Source organism: Micropterus dolomieu, linkage group LG10 (genome assembly GCF_021292245.1).
Source record: "Micropterus dolomieu isolate WLL.071019.BEF.003 ecotype Adirondacks linkage group LG10, ASM2129224v1, whole genome shotgun sequence".
In the NCBI taxonomy this organism is placed as follows: domain Eukaryota; kingdom Metazoa; phylum Chordata; class Actinopteri; order Centrarchiformes; family Centrarchidae; genus Micropterus; species Micropterus dolomieu.
Genome location: NC_060159.1, coordinates 29,229,499 through 29,240,128, shown reverse-complemented (window position 1 = coordinate 29,240,128; position 10,630 = coordinate 29,229,499). Strand labels below are relative to the sequence as shown.

General features: G+C 42.6%; 1 long non-coding RNA gene and 1 pseudogene across 1 annotated transcript; both read right to left on the bottom strand.

Annotated features, from left to right (window-relative positions):
• Window positions 1-10,630, bottom strand: part of LOC123977517 — an 80,467-nt pseudogene that overhangs the window by 42,270 nt on the left and 27,567 nt on the right.
• LOC123977369 lies at window positions 4,313-5,610 on the bottom strand. Its single transcript, XR_006826645.1, has 3 exons — window positions 5,474-5,610; window positions 4,730-4,898; window positions 4,313-4,431 (listed from the first exon to the last, which is right to left on the bottom strand). It is a non-coding gene; the product is annotated as an uncharacterized LOC123977369 (long non-coding RNA).

The window sequence follows — 10,630 nt, the reverse complement described above, 5'->3', positions numbered from 1 at the left end:
GCTGCTGTTGGTCTCATCACACTTGCACAAGTCCTCCTTCAGTAAATGTGTGTTAGCTGTTGCTCCAGATACGCAGCATCCATCATCTGTAGCTGACCCCATTAGAGCCTGTAAATATACATCAGTCATGCTTTATTTGCTCCCCAGTCTTTCTGCTCTCAGTACATTTAGCACTTCCACCTTTTCGACGTGTGTTTCCCATGTTGCCTTTCGGTCTGACCACATACCCAGATATTTAAAATGATCTGCTGGTTCCATATTGTGGCCATATAACTTCAGGTCCTGTCTGTCAGACTTACCTGCAGAAAGCTTAAAGCCCCAGTTATACGACCGTTGTTCCGCTTTTCCTGTTGCTTCCTTGATTTTCCTTCTCACCCTTCTCACCCTGTCCAGACGGCCCCATCATTGTTACGATGGGTGGCTGAGTTGAGCAGGTTGGAGGACCCAAATGCAGGACGCAAGGCAGAGGAGGTGCAGTGAACCGAGGTGATTTATTAGAACAAACAGAAGGCGAGCACACTTACTGACTGAGTGGCTGATAGAGTCCAAAACAAAGGTAGTTCCTAACAGAAATCCAAAATCCAAAATCCAAAATCCAGAGGTACAGGGTGACAAGACAAGCAGTGAATAAGCGAGAACACAGAACTAGAACACAGTACAGAGCTTAACAGAGAACACAAGACCCGGAGACTAAAGACACGAACTAAGGTACAAGACTAAGAACATGACATGGAATCAAAGACCAACAGATAATGAACTGACCACACAATAACTCAGAGGAACTCAAAACACAACAGACTATATAACTGATACTGGACACAGGACAGAACCCTAAACGCTAACACATCAACCGAGATACAGGACTGGGAACAAAGACAAAGAACTAAAACACAGGACCAAGAGCTAAGATAAAAGACAAGACATAAACTACTAAGGGCAAGGAACGAGAGAAACAGGTAAATAGACATATGAAACAATGGCAAAAGCTCAAACTCACAGGTAAAAAACTACAACTCATAACAATCATCTGCATACAGAGCTGACCCAGTCCTTCTGTCCTGATTCATAAAAATAGCATTAATCATAACGTTAAATAAAAGTGGACTAACAACACTGCCTTGTGGAATTCCATTAATAATTTCAAATTCCTCAGATCCTTCTGATCCCACTTTAACTCTAAATCTTCTTTCTGACAGAAAATCTAAAAGCCAGAAGTGTGTTCCTCCTCACCATGAGATCACTTTAGATACTTTTTCTTAACATTAACATTAGTTAATTAGTTTTCTTAACATTAACATTAGTTAATTAGTTTTCTTAACATTAACATTAGTTAACATGATATACGAATTTGGTCTTAAATCAAAAATCACGACATGTTAATCTAAATGTAATTAAAACACATAATTAGTGGTTTCCTTTTAAATCGCTTCAGAAACATTAAATCATAATAAAATTTTTACGAACATGTCTAATATGTCTTATATATATTTGGGTATTTTAGATTCATACTTGTGTTTATATGTTTATGCTGGTATTTTTATTAGAACTCATTTTTGTCACATTTTGTGATTCTTATTATTGTTTTATGTTCTGTATTTTGAAAACATTGATTTTGATAAGTGCTTTATGTCGTGGAAATTGTATTCCTGGTGAGAGGTTGAGCAAATAATTGAGTTACAACAAACCGTTGTCTTTGAAAAATTTGTTTAACAAAAGAGAATAAACAGAGAAGTGCTACAACAGAATCAGCTGGACCAGAGGTTCTGTCTCCTAAGACCTAGGTCCCAGTCAAGGAAGGAGAAGAACAGCTAGTGAGGAAAACAATCAAAATAAACTGGTTGGACCAAACACAGGCAACAACTCTCAGTCAGAAAGCAAACACTGTCACTGATAACACACTGAGCTAAAAACACTGATTACAAGGAGCATTCTACAGAAATGATGAACTTTCATCTTCATCAGGATTTTTCTCATAAATCAGTATTTTATTACAGAAGAACAGATTTTCACATTATGGACTGTACTAAAGTCTATGGAACAAGAAGGAATCAGAAATGCAGGACTTGTCTCTTTATCATTCCGTACAGTCATTTACTTTGGAAAAAAGTTCAAACTAAAGTCTAGTTCCTAAAGTTCAGTGCTGCAGTATCACCTGTAATCCATGTTCCAACCCTCTGAAGCAAATCTGCTCAAATGAAAGCACATTTCTTGCTTTCCACTCAGACTGCAGCTCTTTGTTCCAAACACTGCACACAGTTCTCTACACAGACGAAGTCAATATTCTGCTGAGCTCTTCTGGAGATTTCAGATTGTTTGGTGCAGAAATGCTGTTTTGATATAATATAAAGAGTTCTGCAGGAGGTGGAGCAGGAAAGAAAAAGAGTTCCTGATTTTGGTGAAAGTGCTCATTGAATGTGTGCAGCAATTAGCAATAAAAGTGATTGACAGTTTGATCCACACACACTTCTGTTTCTCTGACTGTGTGAAGAGTTTGGACCGATGCATGTTAGCAAGTGAGAAAAGCTGGAAGACGAGAGCCCAGTGTAACAGGCTTTAAAGATTAGCTAACGCATTAGAAACATATTCCAGTTTGTCACATGAACACATCTCTTCTAGATATCTGATATATGAACTAGTCAACATTGTGCTCTAGAAAACAAACTTTCAAACCATATCTGATTCAGTTTGCAGAGTTTTAAAAAGACAGCTTGAACTTTTACTTGAAAAGTGCTGCAGCTGACAGACTTTGTGTAAAATGGACAAATAATAATGTTTAAAAAGATCATTCAAGGTTGTTTTGTACATTTTATGAAAGTCTGGAAATAACAGCTTCAAAATAACTAGAAATCTGAAAACTGACAGATTGAAGCTAAATCATCATTTTAGACTGTGGCGTCTGGCCGAATAGTCAATAAAGTGAAATCTGTTTTTATTAATATGGAATGAAATACTGATTACTGTGAAAAATACTTCAGGAGTTCATTTCTGTATGTAACACTTCCTGTTGTTCCAAGGGCGTCACTTTGTGTTGAAAAGTGAACATCAGGGCTCAGATGTGATGATGAAATATATGGGGGTCCTTTTGACCATCAAACACTTCATTTCCTGCAGTCTGGAAACATTTTCATACCCAAGAGGCTGGTGAGATTAGTTACATGGCAGTATCTTAAAGATGGAATCATGAAATTCCCGTCACAAGGCGGCGCTGATGAGATTTCCTCACCCACCGCTCGTTGTCCTCCTCCCCCCTCCACCACGATCATCTCCCCCTCAGTGAACGTCAGCTCGTTGCTGGACTAAACAGATTTCTTATTATTTGGATTTTTTGCAGGACCTGATTGAAACTGACTGAACAGATTTTAGGATGAACTCCTCGTCGTCGTTGTGACATTTTGAACGTTATGTCTTAAAATCACAAACTCACACATTTTCCTTCTGCTGCTGCTGACTGTGTGTTCCCCTCAGTGTTGACCTCTGACCTCTGAACTTTCTACTACAGAGCAGGGCCATACGGCCAAAAATGTTAGCACCAGAAAACTATTTCATCTCATTAAATCTCTCTAATTATCAGGATCAATGTGTTTAAAGGCTGATTTTTGCTCCTGAGTGAAAGTTAATGTGGTTTGAAACTTTTCTTTCTGCTCAGAACAAACACTTGATGCCAAACAGTGGATCACTTCACAAATCTGAGGCAGAACATTCACAACTATTCTGAGAAAATCTCTTTTCAACATTTTATCAAGTGAAATCTGTTTTCAGTCCCTTTTCCTCAACAAAATAAAGATCTTAGTAGAAACATTAAGTGCTGATTTGTTCCTGATTCAAATTAATTCAATCAAACACTTATTGAACATTTGTTATTTTGTTCATGAGGAAAATGATATTTAGATAATTATCATTATAGCCCAGCTCTAATTTCAAACCCTCTTTTCTCAGCAGATATTTTGTTTGTTGGCCCTTAGTCTGATCTCCACTCCTGAGGGAGTTGCTGTTTCCAGAGTTTCTGAAACGGCACCAGTCTTTGTTAAACTGAGCAAAAGGGAGCTGATTTCTGGAGATCAGGGGAGGGTGCAGCTGTGAACTCATTAATCAGTCTAAACCCTTTTCAGAAGCACACACAGACAGGCTGCACATCACATGTTCATCTTGGTAGAGATCAGAGTTTTTAAGGACGGATGGTTCAGAAAACATCAAAATAAAAACACACCAACACTGAACTGCTTGTGATGGAGCAATAAAAGATGTTTTAGATAATGAACGCAGTCCCTCGTGTCCCTCGTGTCCCTCGGGTCAAAGCTCAGCAGGACAGCTGGGAGGGTTTAGGACCTCTGAGGTGCAGTGAAGCCGGTGGGGGAAAAGACATCAGATCCAAACTTTCACAGTCGACTCCAGGTCCATCAGTCAGATGTTGAGCGACCTGAACCTCCTGACCTGCACAGGGCGAGTATGATGTAGGTCTAGTTAAAGGTGCTGAGCCTGTAATTAGAAACCCAAATTCTGCATACAGGCCGAGTCAGAATCAATATCCGCTGAGAAAAGAAGCTGCTGAAGGCATTAAGCCACTTTATGAATCTCTCCTGAAAGCAGGATTGACTGTCCCATGTGAAAAATCTCCTGTTAGGACTCAGATCTTTCCTGTGAAGAAAATCCGGGAGGCTGGGGAACCAAATGTCCCAACTCCCCACACGGCCCTCTCTCAGGTACCAGCTGACATGTTTATCTGACCTACCGTTCATTTCTGAGAGAGCTGCTTTCATGTGATCACTGCAGAGGGAAAAACTCTCTCAGAAACCACAACCTAACCAGCAGGTCAGGGAACGACTTCTTACTGCAGACAGTGGGCTGCAGGTCATGCTGTGATTGAGGGCCACGGGCAGAAACTGTGCACGATAAGGGCCCTGCAGAAAAAGATAGGGGTTAGAGGCTGAGACTGTGGGGCCTCCCTTCAGCTGAAACTTGGGAACCCCCCCCCCCCCCCCCCCACCTCCAGCCAATGGGATCATGATCATGATCATGATGTTTGATCCTACAGACTCAACAACTGAGCCAAGATAACCTCAAACCTCAAACAGAACTTCAGACAGCAAATAAAATCAAAGCATGCAGGTCTGTCCTTTGATTAGTTTCTGACTCTGAACTCTCTCTGTAACTAAATCACACACATGTAGGTTATTCCATGTGACCTCCTTTTGATAACTAATAATGTAAACTAGTAAGAACTAATCCATTCACTGAGCCTCCTCTGAAACACATTTACAGATCTGACTTTGTTCGCTCCACATGCAGCCTCAGGGATTCAGCTTGAAGAGAAAACATCTCACCTTTAAGATCTAACAGCAGGTGGCTTTATGTGTCTAATATTACTGTGCTTTTATTTTGTTATTTAGCCTGAACCCAAACAGCAGCATACTGACAGAGCAGAGTTACAGAGACACAGATATGAACAGCAGACACTAGTAACAGTCTAACTTACAGAGGGTTAAATCCTGCAGCCCTCCTCCCAACTCCACATGAAGGACAGCTGCCCGATTCTGTGCTGCAGTGATAACAGAAGCCTGCTCTCCAAGGGCAGACTGACAGGAGACCCCTCTAAGGAATGTGGATCTGGAGTTGTTTGTGGACGATCAGCATCATGGGATCCAGCAACTGGTAGAAATCCTGCAGGTTCTGAAGTAACAACTTTGACAAACACACTCCCTTCAAACTATCGAGCACGAGCAGCAGAGTTAGTTACACTGACAGAAGCTGCAGAGATGCAAGAGATAAAAAGACTGCAGCAGAGACATTAATCTCTCAACGTACTGTTGTAACTGACTCCTGCAGCTGATTCAAAGGACTGACAGGCGAGAGCAACTCCAGAAAGCTGTTTTCTGACAGTGTGTGGTATGGCCCAGATGAGAAGCCATTACTGCTAAAGTACCTGTGTCTGTATTATGCTCAGCTGACTCATAGTAAAGACCACGTGAGGAATAAGACAAAGGAGCTGAACAGATACTGGTTCACAAAGGGTTTCTATAACTTCTCCTAAAAATGGTTTCACAGTTGCATCATTTGTACAACTAACAATGTGGAGATTATTCAGATTCCACAGGTGGCACATTCACCTCCAGAAAAACCATCTGACCATCTTCATATGGATTTTATTGAGCGGACACCTTCTGAGGGAGGGAAGTATTGACTCTCCAGTGATAACAGCACAGCTTTCATTAGTGCAGCACTGAAGAGTGTAGGAGAGGAGATTTTATCTGAAACAACACTGAGCTTATCACCCTGCTAGCAGAGGTGCAGCTGAAAGAGAGCGCGCTGAAAAACTAACTCATTAAATGTTAAACAGGTTTAACATGGACAAAGTCTTTGCCATCGTTTTAATGTACTTAAGCAGAGTGAGGGGCCTCAGTCCTTTTGAACGACGAACAGATGGCGCTGGAGGGGTGATGGGCCAAGAGAACACGGAGGCATGGTTCTGCTCGCTGTCTTCATTTCAGCTACTAGAGACAGTCAGGCCTGAGAGGAGGAAACACACATCCTCCCCGACAGCCCGGCCAGACGGGATGCAGAAATTATGGCAACCACAAAGGAAGAGACAAGGCAAGTTGATTTATATAACACATTTTAACAACAAGGTAATTCAAAGTGCTTTACATAAAACAAAAGCAACAGGGAAATATAAGTTTAAAAGCAACATAAAATATAATAAAAGTTACAGTGTTACAATCAGGGTTAAAAGAGTTAAATGGAAAAAAGCAATGATAAAAAAAAGCTAAAGAAAACAGGACAGTAAAAGTTAATAAAAAGAAATCTTAAATATTTAATTAAAAGCAATGGTAAAAAGAAGTCTTCAGTCTTAATTTAAAAGAACTGACAGTTTCAGCAGACCTGCAGTTATCTGGGAGTTTGTTCCAAATATACGGAGCATAATAACTGAATGCCGTTTCTCCTTGTTTAGTTTTGACTCCGAGGACAGACCTGCCCCAGACGACCTGAGAGGTCTGGGTGGTTCGTAACGAAGCAGAAGATCAGCGTTTATAACAGCTGATATGACTATTGAAACAGAGAAACCGAGTTGGATCCTTCCCTCAGGTCATGAGTGTAGCATAGTTTGCCCACCAGAGGGCGCTCTGCAGCTCCTCAGTTAACACTCTAGGACCACAGAACTAAACATCTAGTAGTGAACTGGATTAGTGAAAACAGACTGGTCTTAAATGTAGCAAAAGCCCAAAGTGACTGGTTCAGGTCTAGACCTGCCACTGATGGAGATAACCAGCTCTGCCCTTCACCCACAGCCTCAAACACTGAACAGGTTCAAGAGGTAAATGTTCTTGGTGTTACACCGGATGGACAGTTAACATGGGAGAAACATGTTGACAACATTGTTAAGAAAATGTGTAATGGAATATCAAGTATTAGAAGATGTTCCCTTTTCTTAGCCCTGCCACTGCAGTGCTGGAAACACAGGATTAATCTGATCCCACCTTGATTACTGTTCACCTGTCTGGTCTGTTTCAGCTACAAACAGCTCAAAATAAAGACTCGCACTGGCCTGTCCATCGGGTGTGAGGCTGAGGACGGACAGTGAGCACGCCAGCCTCTCATGGCTTAGAGTGGAAGAGAGGTTGGAGGACAAGATCAGCTGGGAACATCTGTTATAGGAAACAACCGAACTGTCTGTTCTCACAAATAAAGTGTGTGAGAAACCAACATATTTATAGTACTTGCTACAAAGGGTTGTCTAGTTTAGGAAAAACCCAGGACTGATGCAGATCTGTGATATACAGAGCCTCAACATGTGGAACAACCTTTAAAAAAACACTTGAATAATAACGCAAACACTGACGAGCTCAGGTGAATGGTTTGTTGCATAATTGTGTTGTGACGCTTTTTACTTTGTCAGCTGCCTGCGTTATCACGTACACACAGTGATACTTTTTAGAAGCACTGTAGGTGTCATTTTTAGATTCGTGGATAACTTGTATGTTGTATGTTTGTTGCTTTGTATGTTTGCTGTATGTGGACCCCAGGAAGAGTAGCTGCCACATTAGTAGCAGCTAACGGGGATCCGAATAAACGAACCAATCAGCTGACCGCAGTCTACCGGAGCTCAGAGCCACTCTGCTGGAGCTGTGGTCAGTAGCTCCTGGTAGCTCGGTGTTCCCGGTGAGTTGGTCTTTTGTCACGTCTATTACATGAGGTAATTAATAATAAAAACAGCCCTCATCACTTCTCCTCTTTGGAGACCAGACCTGCTAACCCTCCTGTTCCTCTCCAGGCTCAGCAGCGTGTTTAATGCTACGGTAACCTCGTGTTGGAGGCTACGCTGCTGACAGACATGACTGTTAATTTATTTCTGAAAGATTTTGGCATGTAGAAAGTACTCATCGTGGCAAATTATATGTAGGTAATAACTACTGTATGATGAAATATATACACATATATATATAATTACTTGCCTATTTAGGAGAGCCCTGTTTATCGTTATTACAATAGCAGTGACACGAGAGATGATATATGGTATTATTAATATTTTTAGTACTATATTGGTATTTTTTATAGTTTCTATTTTGCTGGCCTCCACAATACATACACTATTTAATTTAATGTTCATGTAGTAGTAGTACTATATAATTTATAATAAATCAGATCATAATCAGAACCTGGAAACAGCTCTGAGATTAAAATCTGGGGTTCAGGATTCTCCAGAGGCAGCAAAAAACACAAGACCCGAGACAAAAGACACGTCACAAGATCCGAACTCAGTTAAACCATCAATAAGAATCATCCACAGGAGGTCTGGCAGGTTTCCCAGCCGAGGAGGTGATGCTTTTATTTTGACAATCACTGTACATGGAGGAGTTCCTCTCAGGGGTCTGAGGGCTGGGGGGTCGGAGCACAGTATTCCTATTGTTTCCACAGCAGCAGGTTTACTTTGTCCTAAACCGGCAGGGAGATAAAACCATAAAGGAGAGTCAGCTAAGACACCGAACAGCTCACTGATCTGTGGCTGCTGCGATGAAATCTGTGATTATTATGAGGGCTTATTTTTTAGTTACTATCAACAAGCTGTTGCGGTGGCAGCCCGGCTGACGGTGAGTGCCCTGTTTTTTCCTCCTTTTTTTCGCATCCTGTTTTCCGCTGTGTCTCCTCCCTTCTCCCTCTGTGTACGCTCTCCCTCTCTCCGCTCCTCACACCTGTGTCTCATCAACCTCCACCTCCACCCGCCACACCTGCCAGCTATCAGCCTCATCTCTACCAGTATTTCAACCCCGGCTCTCCACTCCATCACCGCTTGATCGTCGTCGCTCCAGACTTGGTGCCACTGCTACATTCAAGCTTTCTATGATCTTGTTCGCGTCTTACTTCTCCGTCTCCTGTCTCCCTGAACTAACCCTGTCTGTCTGTTTCCCCCGCCAGGTCCACTCACCTCTGTCTCCCGTTTGGTCCGCTGGGCTGGCCTACCTGCCTTCCCCCCTCGCATCACCTCCACGGCGCTCCCCGGTTCCCCTTCACGCCTCACCTGACCGCCAGCCACCACATCCCTTCCCACCTCGGCCTCCTGTCCCCCTCGGCCCTCTCGCCTGAACCTCTCCTGCCACGCCAGCTCCTCGGTTCTCCGCGCCCATGTCTGCCGGTGTCCATCTCCCCCCTTTCTCCAGCCCCTCAACATCCATTTTTTTCCCTTAATAAATCTCTTTGAAACCAGAAGCGTTGCGTTTGGATCCGTTCTGTCCAAAACCATAACACAAGCCTTTCAAAAAAAGTCCCAGTAAGAATGAAAACGTTCCTCGTATCTTTTGGACACAGATTTACTGTCTGATCTCTGTTTGGCGCTCTGGGTGGCAGCGGCGGTGTCCGTCCTGGCGGCAGCAGACTGAGGTCCATCACGGTGGCGTATGTCTCGTTGATCATCATGCTGGGGACCTGAGGCCTTTGTTTGTCCCACACCATGCTGGCGGCGTTCCGGGCCAGAACCGCCAGGTCGGGCTGCTCGGGGCCGCTGCCCGGCAAGAAGCTGCATTGGCTGCAGGAAACAGACTGTTACACATCTGAACTGCTACACGCCTACAAGATGTTCAACATGAAACCAGCTGACCTTGTCCTCCATCTCGTCGTCACTCTCGTCCAGGTCCTCATTCTGGAGACGCCACTCGTACTCGACATGAAGGGGGACGTTAAACTTTCCTGTCTGAGCCTGAGTCAGCTGAAACATGAAACACACGATACACGCTGAAGTACTGCAGGTTGTACACGCTGAAGTACTGCAGGTTGTACACGCTGAAGTACTGCAGGTTGTGGCAGAGTTAGAGACTTTTTCTGTCTGTTTCTCTCTTTACAAAGACGCATGTTGCAGTCAGAGTCTTCTCTGAGATGCGAGCACGACATACAACACAATTTATCAAATTACACAACGGATATACAGTATGAAAATAAGATTGATTGGATTATACTCACAGGAAGTATAAAACCTGTTACATGCGTCTATTAAAAGTAAAGTAACACAAAAATGTCAGGGAAATTACTTTACTTATATTTAAGTACTGCAGTTGTACATTTGAAATACCTTCCTACCTTTCTGATAGGAAGCCTTCTTGAGGTGGTATAAAACATTTCTTCTTATATTCTGATTTGAGTTGTG